The 25,307-nt window shown below is 43.4% G+C and overlaps 1 pseudogene; it reads left to right on the top strand.

Moving 5' to 3' along the window:
• The first annotated feature begins 1,122 nt into the window (after nucleotides 1-1,122).
• LOC148535495 (reticulocalbin-1-like) lies at nucleotides 1,123-25,307 on the top strand (annotated as a pseudogene).

The following is a 25,307-nucleotide window of genomic DNA, read 5'->3' as shown; positions in this document are numbered from 1 at the left end:
GGAGGCCGGGAGGGATCGTCCCCCGGGTCCCGCTCCGGCCCTCTTCTAAATCCTGCCTATACCTTCTAGAAGTGTCGCTATTTGCGTACGCAGTCATACAGTAAATAAATGCCTTCAGACTTTGAAATGTGTTTCCAATGCACAAAGGTTATTATTCAACATAAAAACAGTAGGTTACAAGACAATTTAGCGCAAAGAAATCATACAGACCCAAGGTACAGTTATACATACGCACGCGCACTGGAACCAGTTACCGGCATCAACAAGAAACCTCCGTCAACAGCATCAGCAAGCAGACTCCAGATTGGAGTCTGTACGCACATTTATACCATTACAGGGATAAGCAACACAATAGGCAAGTTTGGCATGATTCCATTGGTTCCCAGTCACGGTGCTTCTGTTACAGGACATTTAACAGGTTGATTCAAATGGACACAGGTCAGCCTCCAACAGCCTTTTGTCTCCTTTTTCCCGCCGCATGCAAATCTAAGCTGCTAACATTACAAAGTACATTTTAGTGTTTTAACTCTCTACAGTCCATAAGTTGAGAATGCATGTTGCGATCTTCTCACCGATGATACCGGAAAGCTCTTGAGACAGAGTAGATCAGTACAACACCAAACACGGTTTGCTTATCATGTACTAAACCTTAGATATCAAAATAGTCTTTATTTCACAACATTAGTAAGAAATGAATAAACCTTGAATATTACACTTTGAAACTATGGAACCTTTTATGTGAGTGTGCAGTGTGTAAGTATTTGGGGTTTGGGAAAAGACGCTAGTTAGATTTATGTAGCGAGGACTTTTAACTTAGGGAAGATGCATACGCATGAAGCTAATAAACAGCGTTCGTGTGCGGGGTATTATGCTTTCGCTAATGTGCGTATTTTTAATGTGTGTATGGGTATGATGAAATATGCAATCGCATGATGCTAATAATAGCATCGCCATATGTACTTAAGTGTGAGTTTCTTTAAAATGGCGCTAGGTGGCCATTCGCAAGATGGTGTCGTGCAGATCTAATTTTTCTAAGATGGTGTCTTGTGGCCATTCGCAAGATGGCGTTGTTCCAATCTAATTTTAAACTGATTAGGTCTCAGCCAATTATCCAGCTTCGACATGGTCTGTCTCATTCAGGAGAAGATGTTCTATGATATTCCTGATAAGGAGAAATATAGAAAGATGAAGAAACGTGATGAGCAACAATTTAAGGCAGCGAACAAAGATGGTGACATGATCGCCACCCGTGATGAGTTTACAGCCTTCCTGCACCCAGAGGAGTTTGACTACATGAGAGACATTGTGGTGACGGTGGGTATCTTCTACTAACCAACGCAATTGCCTACACTGCAGGGTGAATTTTTGGTCTGCAGTTCTGATTATGCAACGTTGTATGTCAATGAAGAGGTGTTGGATAGATTGGCAGGTGCCATGACAGGTACAGGGAATTATGGGAAGGATGACAGGTGCCATGATGGGCACAGGGAATTATGGGAAGGATGACAGGTGCCATGACAGGTACAGGGAAATATGGGAAGGATGACAGGTGCTATGATGGGCACAGGGAAATATAGGAAGGATGACAGGTGCCATGACAGGTACAGGGAAATATGGGAAGGATGACAGGTGCTATGATGGGCACAGGAAATTATGGGAAGGATGGCAGGTGCTATATGGGTACAGGGAATTATGGGAAGGATAACAGGTGCTATATGGGTACAGGGAATTATGGGAAGGATGGCAGGTGCTATATGGGCACGGAATTATGGGAAGGATGACAGGTGCTATTATTGGTACAGGGAATTATAGGAAAGATGTATTTTATTGCTGTACGGATTAACTGCATATATGCCTACTTAAACCATCGGCATTTCCATTTACAACATCATGGATCATATAAGGACCTGAAAGCATTTGGTCTTGAGAAGATATCAATGAATATTAGAAAAGGGGACCTTACTCGAGAACTCTTAAAAAGGGAATGCGAATGGACTTTCCGTATGGGCTCAGTTAATCCCTTCGGGATGAATGAAACCATCAACTATAGCCCTTTCCTTGATATTTAGGCTATTTTCGATATAAGTTGAGATCTTTATTTCTGACTCTGACAATATAGTCAGTTTGATATTTATAACTATAGTCTGTCTATAATGTAACCACACTCCACCACTCTTTTTAATTCTATCTTCTTTTTAATTCTATTTTTTTGTAATGTTATTCCCAGTGTATATTTATTTATTTATTATCACAGGTATTGGGTAATTACACTAAGCGCCACAGTGCACCAGCAAGCTACTACCACAGAGCTTCCTCCAATCGCTGACAACGCAGCAGCCATCCAACACCGCATCTGAAAAAGGAAACTCTAACACCAGCTACCAGCAGCCCAAGCCTTTTTCGCCAACAAATCCTACCAGTAGGTAAGTGACTCCGAGACTTATACCCCTGCGTGGGACGCCGCCAGGGTGTACATCCACAACCGCCAGACCCGCTGCCAACCCACCACTCCCCTCCCCCCGAGACATCCTAAGACTGTTGACCAAAGGTCCAGCAGGGGTAACGTGCCGGTCTATTGAACTACACGGAAAGGAGCCCCCTAAAAGGGTCCACTCACCTCCCCAGTCTCCACCCACACACACCCCCAAGTGGATCGCTCACCCCACCTGGGTGCCTGGGACCGAACAGGATTAGTACTGTTTTTTTCCAATAAACCCTTTGGCCCCCATTTCTGCCTCTGTCTTCATTTCCTCACCCACCACCTCCAGTCCATTAGACCCCCTTCCCTCCCTACACCTCATCACTCCACACACAACATCGAACACAAAAGACCACGACACACTATTACTCCAGCATTACACCCATAGGGCGAGCGCACCCTCCGCACCCTCTACCCCATTCTAATTACACTAAGGTACTACAATTTTTTGGCAAATTGTACATGTCATACAATACATCACCAGGTTATTTTACACATTAATATCACCCTAATTTTGTTTTATTTTTTTCATTATTCATTTTCACATTTTGCATCTTTATTTTAAGATTGCTCTTAACACGGTTGATTTTCATACTTTTGATAGTTATTACATTATATTATAATATCACCAACATATTTTGCATTATTAATTATTTATTTTATTTTTATAGGGAGTTTTACACTTATACCAGATCACCATATTCACATTATTAAGCACCAGTGTTATACTCACTCAGTATCACATTCTATATGATTAATTCTGGATAAATTAATATATGGGAACATAGCCCGCTGTATTTCCACTATGTGGTATTAATATCTATGTGTGCGGGTCTGCAGAAACAATAAAAATAATTTCAAAACATATTTTTAAATATAAAAAATAATATAAAAATATAAACATAGCATATTGCACACTTAAAGAGAGTATATTTGGTAATGATTCCATCATGTGTTTGCATTAGTAACAATGGATTTCCCTTTTTCAATAAAGATCATTATTGTTATAGAACTCTAATACCATGGATCTAGCTGACAGTTTATTCAGCTCTATATTATTATCTTTATTAATTATTAAGACTCTACAGGTGGATATCTTTGTATAATTTAAGACAGCTATTCACTACTACACATGAAGTGTAATATCATCTTTTTAATTCCCATGCTCATATCAAATTATAGAACTAATATTGTAAAAGGTGGGTTATGTTTCATTGTTAAAAGAACACATTAACAATGATAATCTCCATATACCGTTTTTAGTTATAGAATAAATAGCATGCCATTGATTAGCAGCGCTGTAGATACAGCTGACAAGTCTGGCTAGTTCCTTGATTAAGACACAGACGATACCAGCCGGATAGCACATACTGTTTCCTCCTCCCCTTTATTCAACACTGTATGCTTATTGGTGGATTATGCTGCCAATATAAAACATCAACCTATTAGCTTACAGCCAGCGCTATATACACTCGGCACGTACATAACAGCACTGTGCTTCCTTTGATAAAGCCCCGGCAAAACGCGCGTTGGACAGCCTGCTGGTGGGCTCCATAGTGCGCACTTTGGACCCCTGCACCACGGACGATCATACAGAAGGGAGATATCAGTGACAGGTACTTCCTTCCACTTTTTCCTGCTCTCTCATTATAGCCAGCTGCCTGGATTCCCTGCGCTGCCGTTTGGCAACAGGGATACAGGTTAGACTGGGCTGTAACAGCAGAAGCAGCATTCTAATTTCCTAGTGCCAGTACCTGGGACTCTCATTCCCTGTCCTCTAAAATTTAAGACAGGCAAAAGCAGCTCCTGGGCATGTAAGTGCACCACTCTATACCTGTATCTATACCAGGAAAATTGTTTAGTACTATATGTACTCTCCCAAATTGAAATAGAGGGACGCCTCTAAAAACCACCATATCATATATATAGGTGGTATCCGTGGTGTTCAGCATTTTAAATTGTGGTATTAGTATACCTTTTTCACGTTCTTTGTATATGTTTATTATTTTCGCCTTCTTGTTTTCTTTTGTGTATTTATATGTTAAATTGTGATATATGTTTTTTATTTATACGTTATATGTATATCCATTATACAGGTGGATCCACTAATTATTAGAACATCTTACCCTAGATAGTAGTTAATTGCACCATCATAGACCCTATTAAGAATACTGTGTTAGGTTGAGGTAGTCCTATCCAATGAATTAATCAATCTACTGGACCCGGTAGGATATTGAGGGACTATCTTTACTACATTTATTACACTTATGAGTCTTGTGATAATTGAGATACTGTATCTAGAAACGTGTACTATTTAGGGTGACACTTTTGATGGATTGTCTGCTTTAATCTGTGTATATCATCATTAAATACTTACATTTATGTTTCCAGTACCATAAATAAGGCTAAGATATAGTGGATCACTGATAACAGATAGAGTGTATTATACATAGTCATTAATGTGTTCTTTCTCATGCTGTTTATGTTTATGTAGGTGGATTTTGAGTGTCCACTTATTTAATTTTAAAGATATCAATAAATTTTAGTTTTAGTATTATCATCATATCAACATCAGATATATTAGCATCAGTAAATGGGTAAAGATGTGATGGATTTTCTGCCAATAGAGACAACATTGTAATTTTTATGTGTGATAGTGATGTCCCCTTAGGTGGAATCCGTTTGCCAATCCTTTAGTAATAAACTACAAATTTGTAGTAAAAATGAATGCACTACAGGAGTGTGCTCTGATAGGAGTCTTTTCTTTCTTCTTCTTTTTTAAAATTATCCAGCTTCGACAGTCCACCCTTTGATAGCAACCAACATGCTATCATACACTGATCTTACATTTAATTTAGGCTTACATTAGGACATATCATTTTAATGTTATATTATGGGATGGCTCAAGGTGGTTCTTAATCCATCAATAATGGGTCTCTAAGAGGGGACATAAAACTACCCTTATATGCACACCGTGGATCCTGGAGGATCATGGGAAAGGTGTGGGGATGCACCTATCCTATAAAGGAAGTCTTGAGGGGGATTAGGGACTTACATTATTTGAGGTGTTTTAAAATAACATTTTAATAATACATTTTATGCATGTCTAAATATAATACATTATACAATGGTATTTCCTAGTTCAGGGTTGTAATGCAGTTCTACATTTACCTCAGTATTCATATTGTCATTACTAACCACCATCATAATTTTGTTCTTCCAGTTTACCTTATCTTTACATTTTCCACACTTCAACACAGTAGGAACACACCTGACACATATGCCAATTACTATGATGACAACCAGTATGAGGATCAGGAGTTTACCTATGCTTGCAATCATTTCTTGGACCCACTCTCCTAGACCTGAGAACCATTTCCCTGGGTTCAACCAGGAAACCCATTCCTCTACCTTCTCCTCCACTTTAGCCACTGAAGCATTATGGTTCTTTCAAAATTCCCATTTTAGCTGCAGAATTTCATCCATCTTCTGGTCTATCACCTCCTTGGGGTCACTGGTATCATTTGTGACATAAATGCAACACTTCACTCCAAATTGGGTGGCCAAAGTTATGCAGTACCCCCCAGTGACAGCTGTTAAATAATTTAATACTAGTCTGTGTTGCACCAGTTCTTTCTTGTATGCTTGCAATTCCCTACCTGCATACCTGAAGGTGTCATCATACATCTCGGTGATATTATCTATCAATTTAGCAAGATCTTGGATATATCTAAAATTTAGTGTACCCCGAGCAATCCTGGTGGGATCCAATGCTACTAAAACTTGAAAGCCAGTTGTCTCACTAATTAACTGAGTGGCTTTATGCACATCACCAGGTATCATATTTCTTTTGCCTCTGTGTTCATACTGTGTGTGAAGATATGGTGATGGTGTGTTTTTATGAATACCAAGCATTTCAACATGTGTGAGGGTCATAACCTCTGGGACTACTCTTCCCAGGTAACACAAACCTTTGGAACTCGGGGAGAGCCACTTATACGCTTTCCTTCCACATATAAAATATACATCATCGGGGAGAACATAAGGAATAGTATGTATCATTATCATTAAACACATTTCCCTAGCAAATAATTCTATCTCAGTTTCTTCCATCTGGTACATGCAAGTTTCTGGTTGTATTATCTTAGCACAATATCCGTCTGGTACCTTACCAATAATTTCTTTGGTGGAACTTAGTGTATACCGATACCTAAAGTGTCTCCCATTAGATCTAATTGAGAGTAACAGGTCATAATTCATAGGCTCATTATCAGCTGTCAGTGAGAAGGTCATCGTCTGATTATTCCCCATCACTTCCCAACTCCCTGATTTATTGGGGTTGGTTATGTTTAAACACAAAAGTGATCTATCTACTTGGAATTGATGGAGTTTGAAATGAGGCGGTTTGGATGAGAGGAATTTTCCATCCAACGTTTTCCCTTTTTGCAATTCTAAAATTTCCATAATATTCAGCGGAAATGGTACCAACCCTACATTATGCTGTCCCTGTGGCACGTGTGAGCAAACCCAACAATCAGTCTGATTTAAACCTTTGCCTACCATGCTATGATAATCCTCTAAAGGATACCCACCCCAGTACGGGTTATATTTAGGCTGGCACCGTTGGATACATTTCTCATCAACTACTGACCCACAAAGTTCACAAATACAGGAATCTTCAAATGATAAACCTCCACACCGTCCCCGAGTATCCGGAATAGCAGATCTCTTAACAATTACAGTACTAAGATTGGTCAGACACTCCCCTGATTGGCATAGCACTTCTCCTCTTGACTCCACTCCATCAGCACTGCCATCAGCTCCCATCTCCTCTATCGGTCCCCCGTCAAAGAAATCAGATATCCCCGAACCAGGATAATGGAAACTCTGGAAGAGAATATGAAAATGAATACAGCAGACCAGTCCATCGCCGCAGCAAGGACCTGTAAATTTCTTTAGCTCAGGTATCTCACAACAACCTTTTAATCCTCCCGAAACAAGCTCGCGATCGACTGGTCCACGTTATCAACCTTGTCTCTGCCTTGTTTCTCCACTGGTTGGTTGACGTTTTTGCAGTGAGTGGAATGGACCCAGGCAGTCTAGAAAAAGTCTCTGGAATATAGAGACGAAACGCGTTGACGTCATTGCCGTTCAGTCCATCCACTGCATCCTATACACCTGTTTCCCTGGAGAGATTCCTGAACCAACCGTGAATTACAGATAGCGGAGACATTGTTCTCACAGAGCGCTACCACTTCAGCTCCTGATAGCGGCAAGACACACTCTCTCCTTTACATCCACACGGAGAAAGTGAAACCATCCGTCTGCCGCTCAACTAGCTCTGTGCCGGCGGACACACTCTCCCACGGGGAGACTTCAATATTCATTAGAAGTCCCATATCCCAATTGGACCTACAAGAGTTGGACACTGTGCTGGGACGCCAGCACGGCATAGTGCCATTTCACCTTTATACAGGTACAAAAGCAACCTTTATCACTTGTCCAGTGTGGATGATACAATGCAGTATTTTTAAACAGTATGCATATTTCTTTGCACAAGGATATATCCAGCGCAATTTATTCATATATGATATGACTCGATTGAACTGATTTGTCACATTTCAACTGATCCACAATTGCTTAATAGAGGATTTATTATTTTTTGCTGCATTTTATATTCTTATTTTTCCTTTACATTTATATGCCAAGTCCATTAATGTTTTATGTATTGTATGTACTGTGTGTATTCATTTTTATTATTATCGTCCAGAAGTAAAACTTATTTATTTTAACACAGTGTGTGTTCTATTACATGAAGGACCACTCTATTTAGTCAGTTGTGATTGCAGCGCAGTGCCTGTGTTGTTTCCCACTGGTTGGTTGACCTTTTTTCAGTGGGTGGAAAGGACCCAGGTATCTCTCTCGGCCACCTTCAAAGATGTGGTACTCGTCAGCAACACCTGATATGGATCTTCCCAACAATCAGTCAAACAACCTGAGTGTAAAGAAATTTGGATCATAACAAATTCTCCAGGTTTGACAGTTCCACCCTTTCATGACAGTTTGCATCAGACATTTTAGAAAATAACATTTTCAATTTCATTTGTTCTTACTCATCTTCGTAAGACACTGCACAGTAACCTCATTATCATATTTTCACATGAAGCTCTCTGTCAAACAGTATCTCAAAGGGGGAACAGATAAAAAAAGAAAAAGAGATGGTCTGGGGTGATATTGATATTATTAATACCCACCAACTTACACATGTTTGTTTTAAAGACATCACCTGTGAAATGAGTATCCCTATACTCTAGGAATACCGTATCTGCATACAACCTTATGTACAATTAAACCCTGTTATTAATAGCTACTGCTCTAGGTAGTGTCTTAGCCCATGGGTTTGGACAGTTTCCCAAGCACTTGACCTTAGCCTGGCATGGCTGCAATTTGTCCTTAGCAACCTTGTGTCCTGTGTGTGAGAGATGAAGCACAACAGTTTAGTATCATTTAAACATGGCATAAATGTAACAGGGCACAACAATAAATCATCCACATATTGTATCAGATCAGATCCATTGGCAGGTTGAAAAGATTGTAAACAGTCGTATAAGGCCTGGAAGATACTGGGGTTGTCTATGAAACCTTGGGGCAATCATGTCCATGTGTAGTACTTCCCGTTAACCTGACTATCTATAGACTACAGATATGACCTGACCCCTAGCGCTGACTTTCTTTCTCCAATACAGCATGTAAGGCTACTATTGGAGCTGGTGACTGTTGGGGGTTCCTTGTATTCTGTGTATATCCCTTATGAGGATATACAGGTACTGTCTGGTTTGGGAGTCCTACATTCTTCACTTTGCAGTGCTTACTTAGGTTTCCCACTTGGTTGCAGTTAAAGCATTTCTGTGAGTGGGGTGGGTGATAAGGTTGTTGTGTGGGTTGTGCAGTGGGGAAAGGATAAGGGTAAGGATAAAGATTTTGAGGGTAGTATGGTGGCTGAAGATATTGTGGCAGTGGATAGTATGGGTTTTGTGGTTGTGTTGGATAAGTGGGTTAGGGCTGTGTTTGCAGTGGTGTAGGATTAGTGAGGACGTGTAGCTGTGCAGGTGTGGGTGCAGGTGCAGGTTTGTCTGCTGGCTGTGATGTTACTGTCATTCCTTCTAGAGCTTGAATAATAACAGCCATTAGTTTCTCGCTCTGGGTCTCTCTCTTTTTAGAGATGTTCTTGTCATGTTCAATTGCGAATTCTATGAGGATGTCTACAATGACTTCCCTCCAGCCAGGCTGTGAGGTCTGAACCCGGGTCTTTAGGTTCTCTTTAAGACCATCCATGAGTACAGTGACAATCATTTCCCTGTGGTGAGTGCTATTTTTAATATCTTCTAACCCAGTGTACTGGGTGATAGCCTGCAGAGCTTGGTCACAATAATCTTCTACAGATTCACTCTCTTTTTGCTTTATGGTGAAGATTTTGCTCCAGTTAACTACTACTGGAAAATATACACCCAATTGAGTTACAATGCGGGAAATGTTACCTTGATTAATTTCATCTGTTAAGGGAACATCTCCATCCAATACACAATCCGTGATAAATTTTGTCACGTCGATATTGCATGGTAGACAGGTCCTTAACACCACTCGCCAATCTTTGTTGGTTGGCTCGTGAGAACTACCCAAATTTCTCAAAAATCTTAGACATTTGGCTAATTCCTTTTTGGGATCAGGGAAATCATTCATTATGGAATTTAGCTCAGCTCTTGTCCAAGGACAATGCATTACTACTTCCCTTGTGGGCAGTACTCCGTTCGCATCCGCATTCCCATTCGGAACAGTTATTGACCGGATGGGATGCAGACCGGCCACACTGCTACTTTTGACCTTATTACCTGGCTGGAGGTTTAGCCTGTTACTGCTACGTATAGGGTTAACAACTTCCTGTACGGGTGCAGTGGATGTTAACACTTCCTATACTATCACTGATGGAGATGGCGGCACCACTTGTGATTGTTGTGGTGGAGCATCTAACATGTGTACAGCATGGGAAACGGCAGACATAACAATAGGCTCATCATCCACATCATAAACATTTTCCTTATGGTTACTTAAGAGAGGGTACAAATTACTTGTTACATTTTTATGTTTTTTTTTCAATAACTGTACCTGCACCACCGTCAACATAGGGCGGCGGTGGTGCACGCGAACCACTGGCAATACCTTCCACAACGCTACCTTGTTGCACTTGTGCGCTATTTCGCGGCTTGCATGCATTGCAATTTAGCGCTGTGGGTGTACTTTCTGGTAATGCATTCACAACGCTAGTTTGCATCACTTGCACACCTTTAAGCCACACATCCCCTTCATGCTGCCATAATTTTAAACATTCGTTATATTTTATCTTTTTCGAGAACGCACCAAACAGATGTGAGCTTGGACATTGTTCAATATCTCCTTATCAAAGCTACCAATTCTAGGAAATGGCCTAACACTCTTCCTCGTCATATTAAACCATAAATCACAATACCTGGTTGCATTGGCACCGTACTTAATATGCATAATATGCCGTGCCGACCCAAATGGCGCTTCCAACAGCAGCAAATCATCTAACATCTCTACCGTTTGCTTGGCCCCCATCCTGGGAGAACCCTAAGTTTTTCAATAAAGATTTAAACTGGTGAAAGACAGTCTAGATACTCTCACTTACCTATGGAAGAAATTTCTAGATGCCTCCACTCACCTATGGAAGTTATTTCTAGATGCTCCCACTCACCTATTATCTCTCAGTTTACAATCACAAGTTTCCAGTGAGGCTCAATTACAATGCTCAAATAACCCAACCTAATTACTAAACACTGCAATCACACTGAGAGCCGGTCCCTACAACAAAGACAACATGTACACCTGCTGATGTGTATAGAATGGTAGCTACTACCGAGCAGCTAGGCTAACTCCTGCACCTAGCCCTTAAGGATCATACAATACCCTTAACATTTAGGACCCGTGTTACACCCTAAACAAATACTCACAGTTACACACTTGTTTCTTGTGCAGAAAAATACACGTTAACCTAGTTATTGGCATCAATTGATAATGTAATCTCGACAGCTTTGTTTAAAACATGTGGCAGCAAGAACGGAAATACGTATACACTATTGTGCGACTAGTCGCATACACAATAATGCGACTACTACACAACCGTATTATGACTCAAGTTATATTACAACTTAGCTGCGTACGCAAAAATGCTACCTCGCTGCATATGCAATAATACAACTCAGCTGCGTACGCAAGAATGCGACTTCCCCCTTTTTAACACACAAAATAAAACAAACAACCTATCGACGAAGGAAAACAAACTTTTTCCTCCCCATCCCTGGATTCTTAATCAGCGCTCCTAAAGTCACAGTAACCGGTAGGGCACTCTCAGCAACAACGGTGGTAACAGATTCCGAATGCACAATGCATTCTCCTGCCAGGCGCCTCCACCCTTTTGCTGTGAGTTCCATACCGAGTGTTACAGACCGGTTGCGAGATTAACCTGCGAGCCCCAACTAAGGATACTGAATTGAAACCTCTATACGCTCCTGCCTATACCTTCTAAATCCTGCCTATACCTTCAACAATTGTCGCTATTTGCGTACGCAGTCATACAGTAAATAAATGCCTTCAGACTTTGAAATGTGTTTCCAATGCACAAAGGTTATTATTCAACATAAAAACAGTAGGTTACACGCTGTGATCTAAAGACAATTTAGCGCAAAGAAATCATACAGACCCAAGGTACAGTTATACATACGCACGTGCACTGGAACCAGTTACCGGCATCAACAAGAAACCTCCGTCAACAGCATCAGCAAGCAGACTCCAGATTGGAGTCTGTATACACATTTATACCCTTACAGGGATAAGCAACACAATAGGCAAGTTTGGCATGATTCCATTGGTTCCCAGTCACGGTGCTTCTGTTACAGGACATTTAACAGGTTGATTCAAATGGACACAGGTCAGCCTCCAACAGCCTTTTGTCTCCTTTTTCCCGCCGCATGCAAATCTAAGCTGCTAACATTACAAAGTACATTTTAGTGTTTTAACTCTCTACAGTCCATAAGTTGAGAATGCATGTTGCGATCTTCTCACCGATGATACCGGAAAGCTCTTGAGACAGAATAGATCAGTACAACACCAAACACGGTTTGCTTATCATGTACTAAACCTTAGATATCAAAATAGTCTTTATTTCACAACATTATTAAGAAATTAATAAACTTTGAATATTACACTTTGAAACTATGGAACCTTTTATGTGAGTGTGCAGTGTGTAAGTATTTGGGGTTTGGGAAAAGACACTAGTTAGATTTATGTAGCGAGGACTTTTAACTTAGGGAAGATGCATACGCATGAAGCCAATAAACAGCGTTCGTGTGCGGGGTATTATGCATTCGCTAATGTGCGTATTTTTAATGTGTGTATGGGTATGGTGAAATTTGCAATCGCATGATGCTAATAATAGCATTGCCATATTGCCTACATTGCAGGGTGAATTTTTGGTCTGCAGTTCTGATTATGCAACGTTGTATGTCAATGAAGAGGTGTTGGATAGATTGGCAGGTGCCATGACAGGTATAGGGAATTATGGGAAGGATGACAGGTGCCATGACAGGTATAGGGAATTATGGGAAGGATGACAGGTGCCATGATGGGTACAGGGAAATATGGGAAGGATGACAGGTGCTATGATGGGCACAGGGAAATATGGGAAGGATAACAGGTGCTATATGGGCAGAGGGAATTATAGGAAGGATGACAGGTGCTATGATGGGCACAGGGAAATATGGGAAGGATGACAGGTGCTATGATGGGCACAGGAAATTATGGGAAGGATGGCAGGTGCTATATGGGCACAGAATTATGGGAAGGATGACAGGTGCTATATGGGCACAGGGAATTATGGGAAGGATGACAGGTGCTATGATGGACACGGAATTATAGGAAGGATAACAGGTGCTATATGGGCACAGGGAATTATGGGAAGGATGACAGGTGCTATTATTGGTACAGGGAATTATGGGAAGGATGACAGGTGCTATTATTGGTACAGGGAATTATGGGAAAGATGTATTTTATTGCTGTACGGATTAACTGCATATATGCCTACTTAAACTAGAGAAAAGTTGCGGGACAGGTTTCATCTTCCTAAAGTTAGAATTACCGAGCTTGTTATGCCATGCAATTGAATTTGAGTTAAAATTTGTATAATCTTTATAAAACGTGTGATACTATGTATCCTCTGGACTCCTGGTGGTATATTTACTAAAGTGACGGTTTTTAGAAGTGGAGATGTTGCCCATAGCAACCTATCAGATTCTAGCTATTATTTTCTAGAAGGTGCTAGATAAATGTAAAGTAGAATCTGATTGGTTGCTATGGGCAACATCTCCACTTCTAAAAACCTGCACCTTAGTAAATATACCCCCAGATCTCTACTGTTTCAACAATCTGGTTTTTGTTCTCATAGGAAACCATTGAGGGCATTGATAAGAATGGAGACGGGGCAGTGGATGTTGATGAATACATAGGTATATTATAATCCAATTCTGACCTACACACTTGTTAGTTGGAAGGAAAACTGTAACATAAATGTAAAGTAAACACAGCGTTATAGGATTATATATTGATGACAAAAATGTGGATATTTCCCGTAAAGCACCCTGTTGTTTACAAGTAATTAAGTATCCCGTTTCCACCTTCCCCATCGCAGCGGACATGTACACCCCTGATACTGATGAACCTGAGCCAGAATGGGTGAAAACTGAGCGCCAGCAGTTCAGGGATCACCCTGACCTAAATAAGGATGGATAGATGGACCATACTGAGATCAGCCACTGGATCAACCCACAGGATTATGGCCATGCTGATTTGGAGGCCAAGCACCTTATCTACGAATCTGACAAAGACAAGGTAAGACATTAACTGTGTGCTTCCAGTACCAAAAGCTGAAAGGAGAATTACTACACTGGCCAGTAAAACTGCATTTTTCATGTACTGATCTGAAAAATATGGCAAACTGCATAGTACTAAGCACTACCAATGGCACATCCAGTGATTGCCTCTTAGCAGGGGCAGGCTGCCATCTAATGCACACTGTATAGTAGTGTCTGGAAGCCAATAGACAGACAGAGGATCCTGACCACCCGCTCTGATTGGGGGTTATACCCTACGGAACGGCCATGCAGCACCCTCTGCTTGTTTTTAGGGCACAATTGTGCACCCACAGTATCACACTAATTGGTGAATATCACTGGTTACCCACTGATTAGGGAGCAGGAGGAGGCTGGGCTATGCTAAAGCTATAGATTTACAGCTGATATAGCCAGATGGAATCGGTATGTAATGCCTCTGGATCCAATGCCGGCGGACTAAATACCGACAGTGGAAGGCCGAACAATGAAGATCCCAACTAGGAATGGTTTGTGTCCCGTACGGTTTACCCACAATCCCAAACGTATCACATTGCACTTCCTGTTGTTGGAAATAGTAATGGACAATCCCATCCTCTGCCAGTAGGAAAATCTAGAAGGTTGCACTGGGTGCCAATGGTTAGAGTGATGCCTGATTCGCTGAATGAGTGATGTCATGTCTGAGATGATCTGGAAGCGTGGCGGTTTGGTATCATGCTGCAGCCTAGCGCTGCACCCCATCTGAGTAGCTGAGAACGCTGGCCACACCTCCTGCTTTATGAAATGGCGGGGTGAAGTTCTTGGCTGAAAAGGGGCAATGCTGCACTTGCAATATAGTACCCCTACTTATGAAAACATATACACTATTCCTAATAGTACTTATATAAAAGCATGGACACAATCAAACAAAAATAAGAAACGTGTGTGTGTGTGTGTATAATATATATATATATATATATATATATATATATATATATATATAAATTTTTAGTGCACAGATCAAATTAGATGCATACATGGAGGTTATCTGTATAATTTACTGTGTTTCTTCCTCAGGATGATAAACTTTCGAAGAGCGAAATCTTGGAGAACTGGAATATGTTTGTCGGCAGTCAGGCAACAAACTACGGTGAAGACTTGACGAATTTTGATCCTTGTATGCGTGCTCCTGGCCGAGCACGTATCGCCTCAGCACATTGTTGGTGCCTTACAATTTGAATTCCAGTTGTGGCCCTTGGGAGAGGAGGACTGAAGATGTATTTTTTTTTTTTTTAACAAATGTCAAAAAGACTTACCTGGTGCTGGAGAAGCCTGCCAATGTCTGACAGCGTTATTGATGTGACTGCATTGAAATGGCCGTGAAGGAGGGTTAAATAGCCCTTTATTCCTTGTTTTTTCCTTGTGGTCATCACCTATTTGTTTTTGTTTTTTTATCTCTATTTGTGCTGTTTAAACTACTACCCCAGACGCTGTCCCGTGCAGTTGTTGAATAATCTTTCATTAAAATACATCCCACTGTTTGCCTGAGGCAACTTAAATGTGGAGGCCGTGCACGCTAGCCCAGGCACTATGGTACGCTAGCCCAGGCACTATGGCATGCTAGCCCAGGCACTATGGTACGCTAGCCCAGGCACTATGGCACGCTAGCCCAGGCACTATGGCATGCTAGCCCAGGCACTATGGAAGCTCCTTGTGCCCTGAGGGATTTGTATGACTTGCTGCAGAGCTTTGTTAAATCTTTGGAGACAATGACATAAAGAGATTTGTTGTCTTTTAAACTAAACCACTTTATATTTGAGAAATATGGTCTGATTACTTTATAGTGTGTATAAATATATAGAGCTATTTGAACAATGTTAAGGTGCAATTTCCTCATGCCATAAATGTGCCTATAAATTAGGGGTGAGCGGGTTCGGATTTCTGAAATCCGAAACCCCCCGAGCCCCCCCGATCCAAGGCCGATCCGAGTTAGGCTCGACTTTTCCCGCCTGACTCGGATCTGAAATCGAGGCAAAACGTCATCATCCCGCCTTCCGGGTCTCGCGGGTTTTGGATTTTATATAAGGTACCCGTGTCGGCACCATTTTGTCACTCGGCTGTGGTCAGTGAAGAGGGAGGGTGGGAGTTAGGGCTGGCTGGGCTGTGTAGTGTAGTGTAGTGTAGTGTAGTGCTGTGCTGCGCTGTGCTGCTGTTGTCCATAGGGGCTGTGTCCACTCCTCCAAAGTCCATAGGGGCTGGCTGGGCTGTGTTGTGCAGTCAGTTGTCCATAGGGGCTGTGTCCACTCCAAAGTCCTGTGCAGTGTCCCAGTCCTAAAGGGGTGCGGTAATGTTGTCCAGGGGGTGCTCTGTCCATCAGGGGTGCTCCCCCCAAGTGCAAAAAAAATAATTTCTGTGTTTGTGAATTGTGTGCACAGTAGCCGCACGTGCATCAACAAAGTAGCGCCAAGTGTGCACCTGTGTCATAAGTAAAGGGCCGGCTGGCTCATCCGTTAAAGGGTGCTGTAACCCCCAAAGTGCACTCAGAAAAAAAATATATATTTTTTGGTGTTTGTGAATTGTGTGCACTGTACGTACGTGTCTTTGTGAATTGTGTGGGCTGTAGCCGCACCTGCATCCTCAAAGCAGCAGCGACAAGCGTGCGTCTGTCTCTTAAAGGTGGTGTAACCCCCAAACTGCGCTCCACAAAAAATTAAAAATTCTTTTTTTTTGTCTTTGTGAATTGTGTGGGCTGTAGCAGCACCTGCATCCTCAAAGCAGCAGCGCCAAGCGTGCGTCTGTCTGTTAAAGGATGGTGTAACCCCCAAAGTGCGCTCCAACAAAAATAAAATAATCTTCATTTTTTCTGTGTTTGTGTGTGAAATGTATGCACAGTAGCCGCACCTGCATCCTCAAAGCAGCAGCGACAAGCGTGCGTCTGTCTGTTAAACGGTGCTGTAACCCCCAAAGTGTACTCCCAAAAAAATGTAAAAAAATATTTTTTTGTGTTTGTGAATTGTGTGCGCATGCACAGTAGCCGCACATGCATCAACAAAGTAGCGTCAAGCGTGCGCCTGTGTCATAAGTAAAGGGCCGGCTGGCTTGACCGTTAAAGGGTGCTGTAACCCCCAAAGTGCGCTCCAAACAAAATAAAAATTAATTTTCTGTGTTTGTGAATTGTGTGCACTGCGGCTGCACGTGCATCAACAAAGGAGCAGCGCCAAGCGTGCGCCTGTGTCCCATAAGTAAAGGTCCGGCTGGCTCATCTCTTAAAGGGTGGTGTAAGCCCCCAAAGTGCACTCCAACAAAAAAAATACATTTTCTTCTGTGTTTGTGAATTGTGTGCACTGTACGTGCATCCTCAAAGCAGCAGCGCCAAGTGTGCATCTGTCTTTTAAAGGGTGGTGTAACCCCCAAAGTGCGCTCCACAAAAAATAAAAAATTCTTCTTTTTTTCTGTTTGTGTGTGAAATGTATGCGCAGCAGCTGCACCTGCATCCTCACAGCAGCAGCGCCAAGCGTGCGTCTGTCTGTTAAAAGGTGGTGTAACCCCCAAAGTGCGCTCCACAAAAAATAAAAAATTCTTTTTTTTCCTGTCTTTGTGAATTATGTGCACTGTAGCTGCATGTGCATCAACAAAGGAGCAGCGCGAAGCGTGTGCCTGTGTCCCATAAGTAAAGAGCCGGCTGGCTCATTTCTTAAAGGGTGGTGTAACCCACAAAGTGCACTAGTCTCCAACAATAATAAAAAATTATTTTCTGTGTTTGTGTGCGCCTTAGCCGCACGTATATATCAATATAACATAAATGGAGGACCAAACTTTCTCCGACAAAAATAAAATAGGGAAAGATCAAGAACCACTTCCTCCTAGTGCTGAAGCTGCTGCCACTAGTCATGACATAGACGATAACATGCCATCAACGTCGTCTCCCAAGGCCGATTCCCAATGTCATAGTAGAGGGCACATATAATCCCAAATGACAGAGTTCAGGAAAATTACCTTAAAAAAAACATTTAAATCATCTGAGGAGAAACGTAAACTTGCCAATATGCCATTTATGACACGGAGTGGCAAGGAACGGCTAAGGTCTTTCCCTATGTTCATGACTAGTGGTTCAGCTTCACATGACGATGGAAGCCCTCATCCCGCTAAAAAAATCAAACGAGTTAAGCTGGCTAAAGCACAGCGAAGAACTGTGCTTTCTAAGAAGATATCACAAATCCCCAAGGAGAGTCCAAGTGTGGTGGTGGTTGCGATGCCTGACCTTCCCAGCACTGGAGGGGAAGAGGTGGCTTTTTCCACCATTTGCACACCCTCTGCAAGTGCTGAAAGGAGCACCCACAGACCACTTGCTAATAATGCAAATTGAAGATGTCACTGTTGAAGTACAACAGGATGAGGATACTGGTGTAGCTGGCGCTGAGGAGGAAGTTGGCGAGGAGGATTCTGATGGTGATGTGGTTTGTTTAAATCACACTCCGGGGGAGACAGTTGTTGTCCATGGGATGAAAAAGCCCATCACGGTCATGCCTGGGCAGAAGACCAAACATTCCACCTCTTTGGTCTGGCGATATTTCTATCCAAATCCGGACAACAACTGTCTTGCCATATGTACCATATGTAAAGGTGAAATAAGTAGGGGTAGGGACATTAACCACCTAGGAACATCCTCCCTTATAAGTCACCTGCAGCGCATTCATAAAAAGTTACTGTCAATTTCAGAAACTTTGGCTAAGACCGTAAGCAGTCCAGGGACACCTAAATCCCTTCGTCCTGTTGTATCCAAGCGCCTGCAAACCACACCGTCAACTCCCTCCTCATCAATTTCCTCCTTAGTCAGGATCGGAAGTAGTCCTGCAGGCCATGTCACTGGCATGACTGACTCTCCTATCCGGGATTCCTCCGGAGGATCCTGCATTGCTACGCCTACTGCTGCCACTGCTGCTGTTTCTGCTGGGAGTCGTTCATCATCCCAGAGAGGATGTAGGAACACCACTACTTTTACTAAACAATTGACCCTCCAACAGTCCTTAGCGAGGAGGATGAAGTACGACAGCAGTCATCCTGAAGCAAAATGTATACCTGAGGCCTTGACTGCTATGTTGGTGTTAGACGTGCGTCCGGTATCTGCCATTAGTGCAGTGGGATTTAGACAATTAATGGAGGTAGTGTGTCCCCGGTTCCAAATCCCGTCTAGATTCCACTTCACTAGGCAGGCGATACCGAGACTGTACAGAAACGTCAGAAAAAGTGTCCTCAGTGTCCTGAAAAATGCGGTTGTACCCAATGTCCACTTAACTACGGACATGTGGACAAGTGGAACAGGGCAGACTAAGGACTATATGACTGTGACAGAACACTGGGTAGATGTATCGCCTTATGCAGCAACAACAGCAGCGTCACCAGTAGCAGCATCTCAGAAACGCCAGCTCTTTCCAAGGCAGGCTACGCTGTGTATCACCGGTTTCAGTAAGAGGCACACCACCGACAACCTCTTAGAGAAAATGAGGGAAATCATCGCCCAGTGGCTTACCCCACTTAGACTCTCCTGGGGATTTGTGATATCTGACAACGCCACCAATATTGTGCGGGCATTACATCTGGGCAAATTCCAGCATGTCCCATGTTTTGCTCACACAATAAATTTGGTGGTGCAGAATTTTCTGAAAAGCGACAGGGGCGTGCAGGACACGCTTTGGGTGGGCCGAAAAATTTCTGCCCACTTTCGCCATTCAGCGACTGCATTGCAAAGACTGGAGCGCCAGCAAACACTCTTGAACCTGCCCCGCCATCACCTGAAGCAAGAAGTTGTGACGCGGTGGAACTCAACCCTCTATATGCTTCAGAGGATGGAGGAGCAGCAAAAGGCCATTCAAGCCTAGACATCCACCTATGACATAGGCAAAGGAGGGGGTATGCACCTGACTCAAGCACAGTGGAGAATTATTTCCGTGTTGTGCAAGGTTCTCCAGCCCTTCGAACTTGCCACATGTGAAGTCAGTTCAGACACTGCCAGCTTGAGTCAGGTCATTCTCCTCATCAGGCTTTTGCAGAAGAAGCTGGAGAAAGTGAAGGAGGAGCTAAGACGGAGCGATTCCGTTCGGCATGTGGGACTTGTGGATGAAGCCCTTCATTCGCTTTGCCAGGATTCAAGGGTGGTCAATCTGTTGAAATCAGACCACTACATTTTGGCTACCGTGCTCGATCCTAGGTTTAAAGCCAATGTGGTGGCTCTCTTTCCGGCCGACACAAGCCTGCAGAGGTGCCAAGACCTGCTGGTGAAAACACTGTCAGCTGAAGCGGAATGTGACACGTCAACAGCTCCTTCTTCATTTTTACCCGCAACTGGGGCTGCCAGGAAAAAACTTAGGTATCCTAAGCAAGCCGCTGGCGGTGATGCAGGGCAGGCAGGACCAAGTTTGGACATCTGGTCCGGCTGAAGGACCTGGCAACAATTTCTGACATGTCTACTGTCACTGCATATATACTGTCACCATTGACAGAATGGTGGAGGATTACATCAGTGACAGCATCCAAGTAGGCATGTCAGACAGTCCGTACCTGTACTGGCAGGAAAAAGAGGCAATTTGGAGGCCCCTGTATAAAGTGGCTCTATTTTACCTGAGTTGCCCCCCCTCCAGTGTGTACTCTGAAAGAGTGTTTAGTGCAGCCGGGAACCTTGTCAGCGAAAGGCGTAGGAGGTTGCTTCCACAAAATGTGGAGAAGAAGTTCATAAAAATGAATTATCAACTCTTCCAGGGAGACCAGCCTCCAGAATATACAGAGGGGACCTGTGGTGGTGGATTCCAGCGGGGACGAATTAATACTCTGTGAGGATGAGGATGTACACAACACTGAAGAGGGTGAAGAATCGGTGGATGAGGAGGATGAGAACGACATCTTGCCTCCGTAGAGCCAGTTTGTGCAGGGACAGATTAATTGCCAGCTTGTTTTGTGGGGGCCCAAACGAACCAATCATTTCAGCCACAGTCATGTGGCAGACCGTGGCGCTGAAATTATTGGTTTCTTAAAGTGGGCATGTCCTGTTTATACAACATAAGGGTGGGTGGGAGGGCCCATGGACAATTCCATCTTGCACCTCTTTTTTTCTTTGCATTATGTACTGTTTGGGGCCTAGTTTTTCAAACTGCCATCCTGTCTGCCACTGCAGTGTCAACTCCTAGATGGGCCACGTGTTTGTGCCGCCCACTCGTGTCACTTAGCATAGTCATCCAGCTACCTCGGTGCAACCTTTTGGACATAAAAACACTATTGTGAGGTGTGAGGTGTGAGGTGTTCAGAATAGACTGGAAATGAGTGGAAATTAAGGTTATTGAGGTTAATAATAGCATAGGAGCAGAAAAACCCACAAATTCTCTGATTTTAGCTGTTTTATGCTTTTTTTCAAAAAAATACAGATCCAAACAAAAAACCCAGAACCCAAAACACGAAAGGGTGGTTTGGGCAAAACCAATCCAGATCCAAAACACGAAGAAAGATCCAGATCCAAAACCAAAACACAAAACACGAAGTGGCCGGTGCACACCCCTACTATAAATAAATATTAATATAGGGTCTGTAGGTTCCTTATAAACAGTGGTGCTTTCGGGTATCTGAAGCCTGCCTATTACATACACTCCGTATTGCTCAGTTCAGGCAGTACACCTACAGTAGGGTAATCTTTGTACACGATGGGGGAGATGTATCAAACCAGGATAGGTGGAGAAGTTGCCCATAGCAACCAATTGTAGCTACCATTTATCTAGTACAATGTTTCCCAAACTCATTCCTCAGGGAGCGCTAACAGTGCATGTTTTCTAGGTCTCCTCACAGAATCAAGTGAAATAATTATCTCCACCTGTGGATCTTTTAAAATGTGTCAACCAGTAATGACTACACCTGTGCTCCAACTAGGCAAAATGGAAACCATGCACTGTTAGCGCTCCCTGAAGAATGAGTTTGGGAAACGCTCTACTAGATCAATGACAGCTAGGAGCGGATTGGTTGCTATGGGCAGTTTCTTCACCTGTCCTCTTTAGATACGTTGATACATTTCCCCCATAACCAGGGGTGTTCTAACAAGGGGACCTGTGTGCAAATGACCCCCCACCCCATGTTATCTGGCTGCTGCAAATCCCATAATTCCCGCAATGTCGTCTCAAATATGGCGCCTGTGCAGAAGATGGCGAAGGCTCACAATGCCAGATTATTTGATATCTCTGCGCTGTATATATGCAGACATTGCTGGATAAATAATGATGGCAGCAGGCGATAATATAGTAAGTGTTGATTCTGGGTGTGGGGCTTCACTCAAGACCCTGTGTACACCACACATCCTTAGAATGGTTTGACAGGTGTACCGCCCCAGTCAAACCCCCCACCTCTTATGCACAGACCGACAGACAGACTAGCCCCCACTAGGTCTGGTGCCTGAACGTGTAGCAGTTTGGAGTATATAAACATGAGCCTGACCAGCATCTGTTATTTCCTGGACAGAGCTAGAAGGGTCATGTTATCACTCTCTTTGGATTTGGGTAAAGGTGACTCGTGCTATAGACACATTTTCAGTGTTTATGTAAATTGACCTGCGGATGGAGTTTCGGTTTCAGGACAGTATCCCAAATGAGCGTAGAGCTGGGATTTTCACATGTTATGTCCTAATAAAACATTTCTGTAAAGTGCCTTAAATGTGTGTGAAAATATTAAATAAAAAGAGATAATCTGATTTGAAAAAACTTTGCGTCTGTACAAATGGGCAAGACAGTGATGGACAGAGAGGACTCCTAAAGGAGGGGTGGGGGGAGCATTGACTAGAGCTAATGAAGCACTTGAAAGCTGTTTGAGGTGTGTACAGGGGGAATTCAATTTAAGGCTGGTCCAGTATATATTTTTGACATTCACAATGATCACATGAGAATGGCGACATGGTTGTAATTTCGACATGAAACATGTTGACATGTTCAGAATGTTGACATTTCGACACATGTCAAGGTTGTTGGAACGTCAAAATGGTATTTTGCTCTTTCATCCACTAGGGGACACTGAAGGCTTCAGACAGTGGGTTATAGACCAGTGCTAGTGTGACTAGCTCCTCCCCCTCTATACCCCCCTACAAGCCCAGTCTTAGTTTGTGCCCCAGGGGAGCTGGTTGTGTTAGTCACATTCTCCTCAGGGTATTTAAATAGAGCACTGCTGTTCTGAAGTAAAGAATTTCTACATTGACAGGAACAGACAGGCAGCAACTGCACTGCCTGTCTGCATCGCTGGATCTGCCAGAGGGACCCACTCGCAACTGCATACAGTTCGCCTGGGGTCCCCGACTAAAGAGACACCTGTCTCCATATAGAGGGTCCGCATGCCGCTGCTTGCAGCGCGCATAGAGGTCCTCTACTAGTCAGCCGCCACCAGCTGCAGAGCAGCATCATAAGTATGCCCTGGTTCCCCATCTAGCGGGGTAGCCAGGTTAACATAAGAGCGGCATATACAGCAGCAAGGCTGCTCCAATTAGCGGGGAAGCCAAACAGTCACTAGTGCAGCAGACCTATCGTGGTTATAACCAATTTAAGCGCCATAGTGGGGGGGAGGAGCCTAGCTCCAGAGTCCTGCTCCTTCCTATCTGCGGCCATCAGTGCTTCCCTCGAGGGTGCTGGCGGCCATTACAGTCTGCTACATAAAGAAAAACGCTGCTGCATGAAACTGAAAGCCTAACCTGTTCTGTAAGTATACAGTGGGGTTTAGGCTGGTCAGGAGAGCATTTAAGGCAATACTACTTAGTGGTTACATCCTTTCTATGTCTAGCGTTTTCTGGCACTGCTAGGAGCGCTATTAGTGAAAGTGTGGCTCTCTCCTGCCTCTCTGTTTCTTCTTTTGACTCTTTTCACTACACTTTACTGTTGTTTGCGTGGGGTCTGTATGTATCAGGACTGAAAAAGGCGCCAAGGCCTCCTAAAAGTTATTTACCTGCAAAAAGTGTGCAGAAAAAATTTACCGGGGTAGTCCTCTAACTCCCTATTGTGTGACAATGCAATCCTGAATAACAATCTCCAGGGATGTCAGATCCGCCGTCTTGAACGGCGCAGGTTACAATGTGCTCCACTGAAGCCATAGTTCAGCTTGCGGTACTTATAAAACAGTATCTGTTGAGCAATGCCGAGGTTGAGCGTTCACTCACCTGGAGCAAATGTAATTTTATGTCCAATCTCTCCTGCTGAGCTGGAGGCTTCTCTGAAAGAAAGAGGGGTCTCCAGGTCTATGGCCCTAGAAAAACCAGCTTGGGCAAGGTCCTTAGCGGAATCCAGGGATGGGAGCTCAAAAGCGTGACTGTTCCCGCACACAACTGGATCCTCTCCACAGGTCTCAAAGACACTTTTGCCCTCAGTCCTCCAATTGAAGGAGGAGAATATGCCAGTTTTCGAAGGGCGAATATGCTCCAAATTCACCTAAGGAAATCCAGTAGGAGATTGAGCTGGTGTCTGGATAGAGGCTTTGCTTTCTGCAATCCCCCAAGTATTGTATTTACAAAAGACAAGCTTTCTTCTTCAGGGTCCATAGGGCTCCATAGGAAGATCTTGGGGTGTAGGTGGTGGATGAGGACACCGGGCACCACGCAGTTAAAGCTTTAGTTCCCAGGATGCAATGGTCCATCCCCCTAAACCCCACCCTGAGCCAGAGGCACCTCAGTTTCGTTGGTGTCCAGCCGGAGTCGGGTCACCATTACACGGGGGCTGCTCTGGCAGCCCTAAAAGCTTTTATCTTAGTTTCTTTTGTTTTGATCTTCAGAGCGAGTAGCAGCAGACTGTCCATCGGACGTCTGCGCTGCTGTTCCGCCACCCCTCCGGTGCCACAATGCCAGTTCCGTCTGGTGTTCTCGGCGGGCATCCCGGGGTCTTAGCTAG

The sequence above is a fragment of the Taudactylus pleione genome, unplaced genomic scaffold (assembly GCF_031769625.1).
Source record: "Taudactylus pleione unplaced genomic scaffold, aTauple2 ptg000051l, whole genome shotgun sequence".
In the NCBI taxonomy this organism is placed as follows: domain Eukaryota; kingdom Metazoa; phylum Chordata; class Amphibia; order Anura; family Myobatrachidae; genus Taudactylus; species Taudactylus pleione.
Note: the sequence above shows the minus strand (reverse complement) of the source record. Positions and strands in the feature narration are given on the sequence as shown.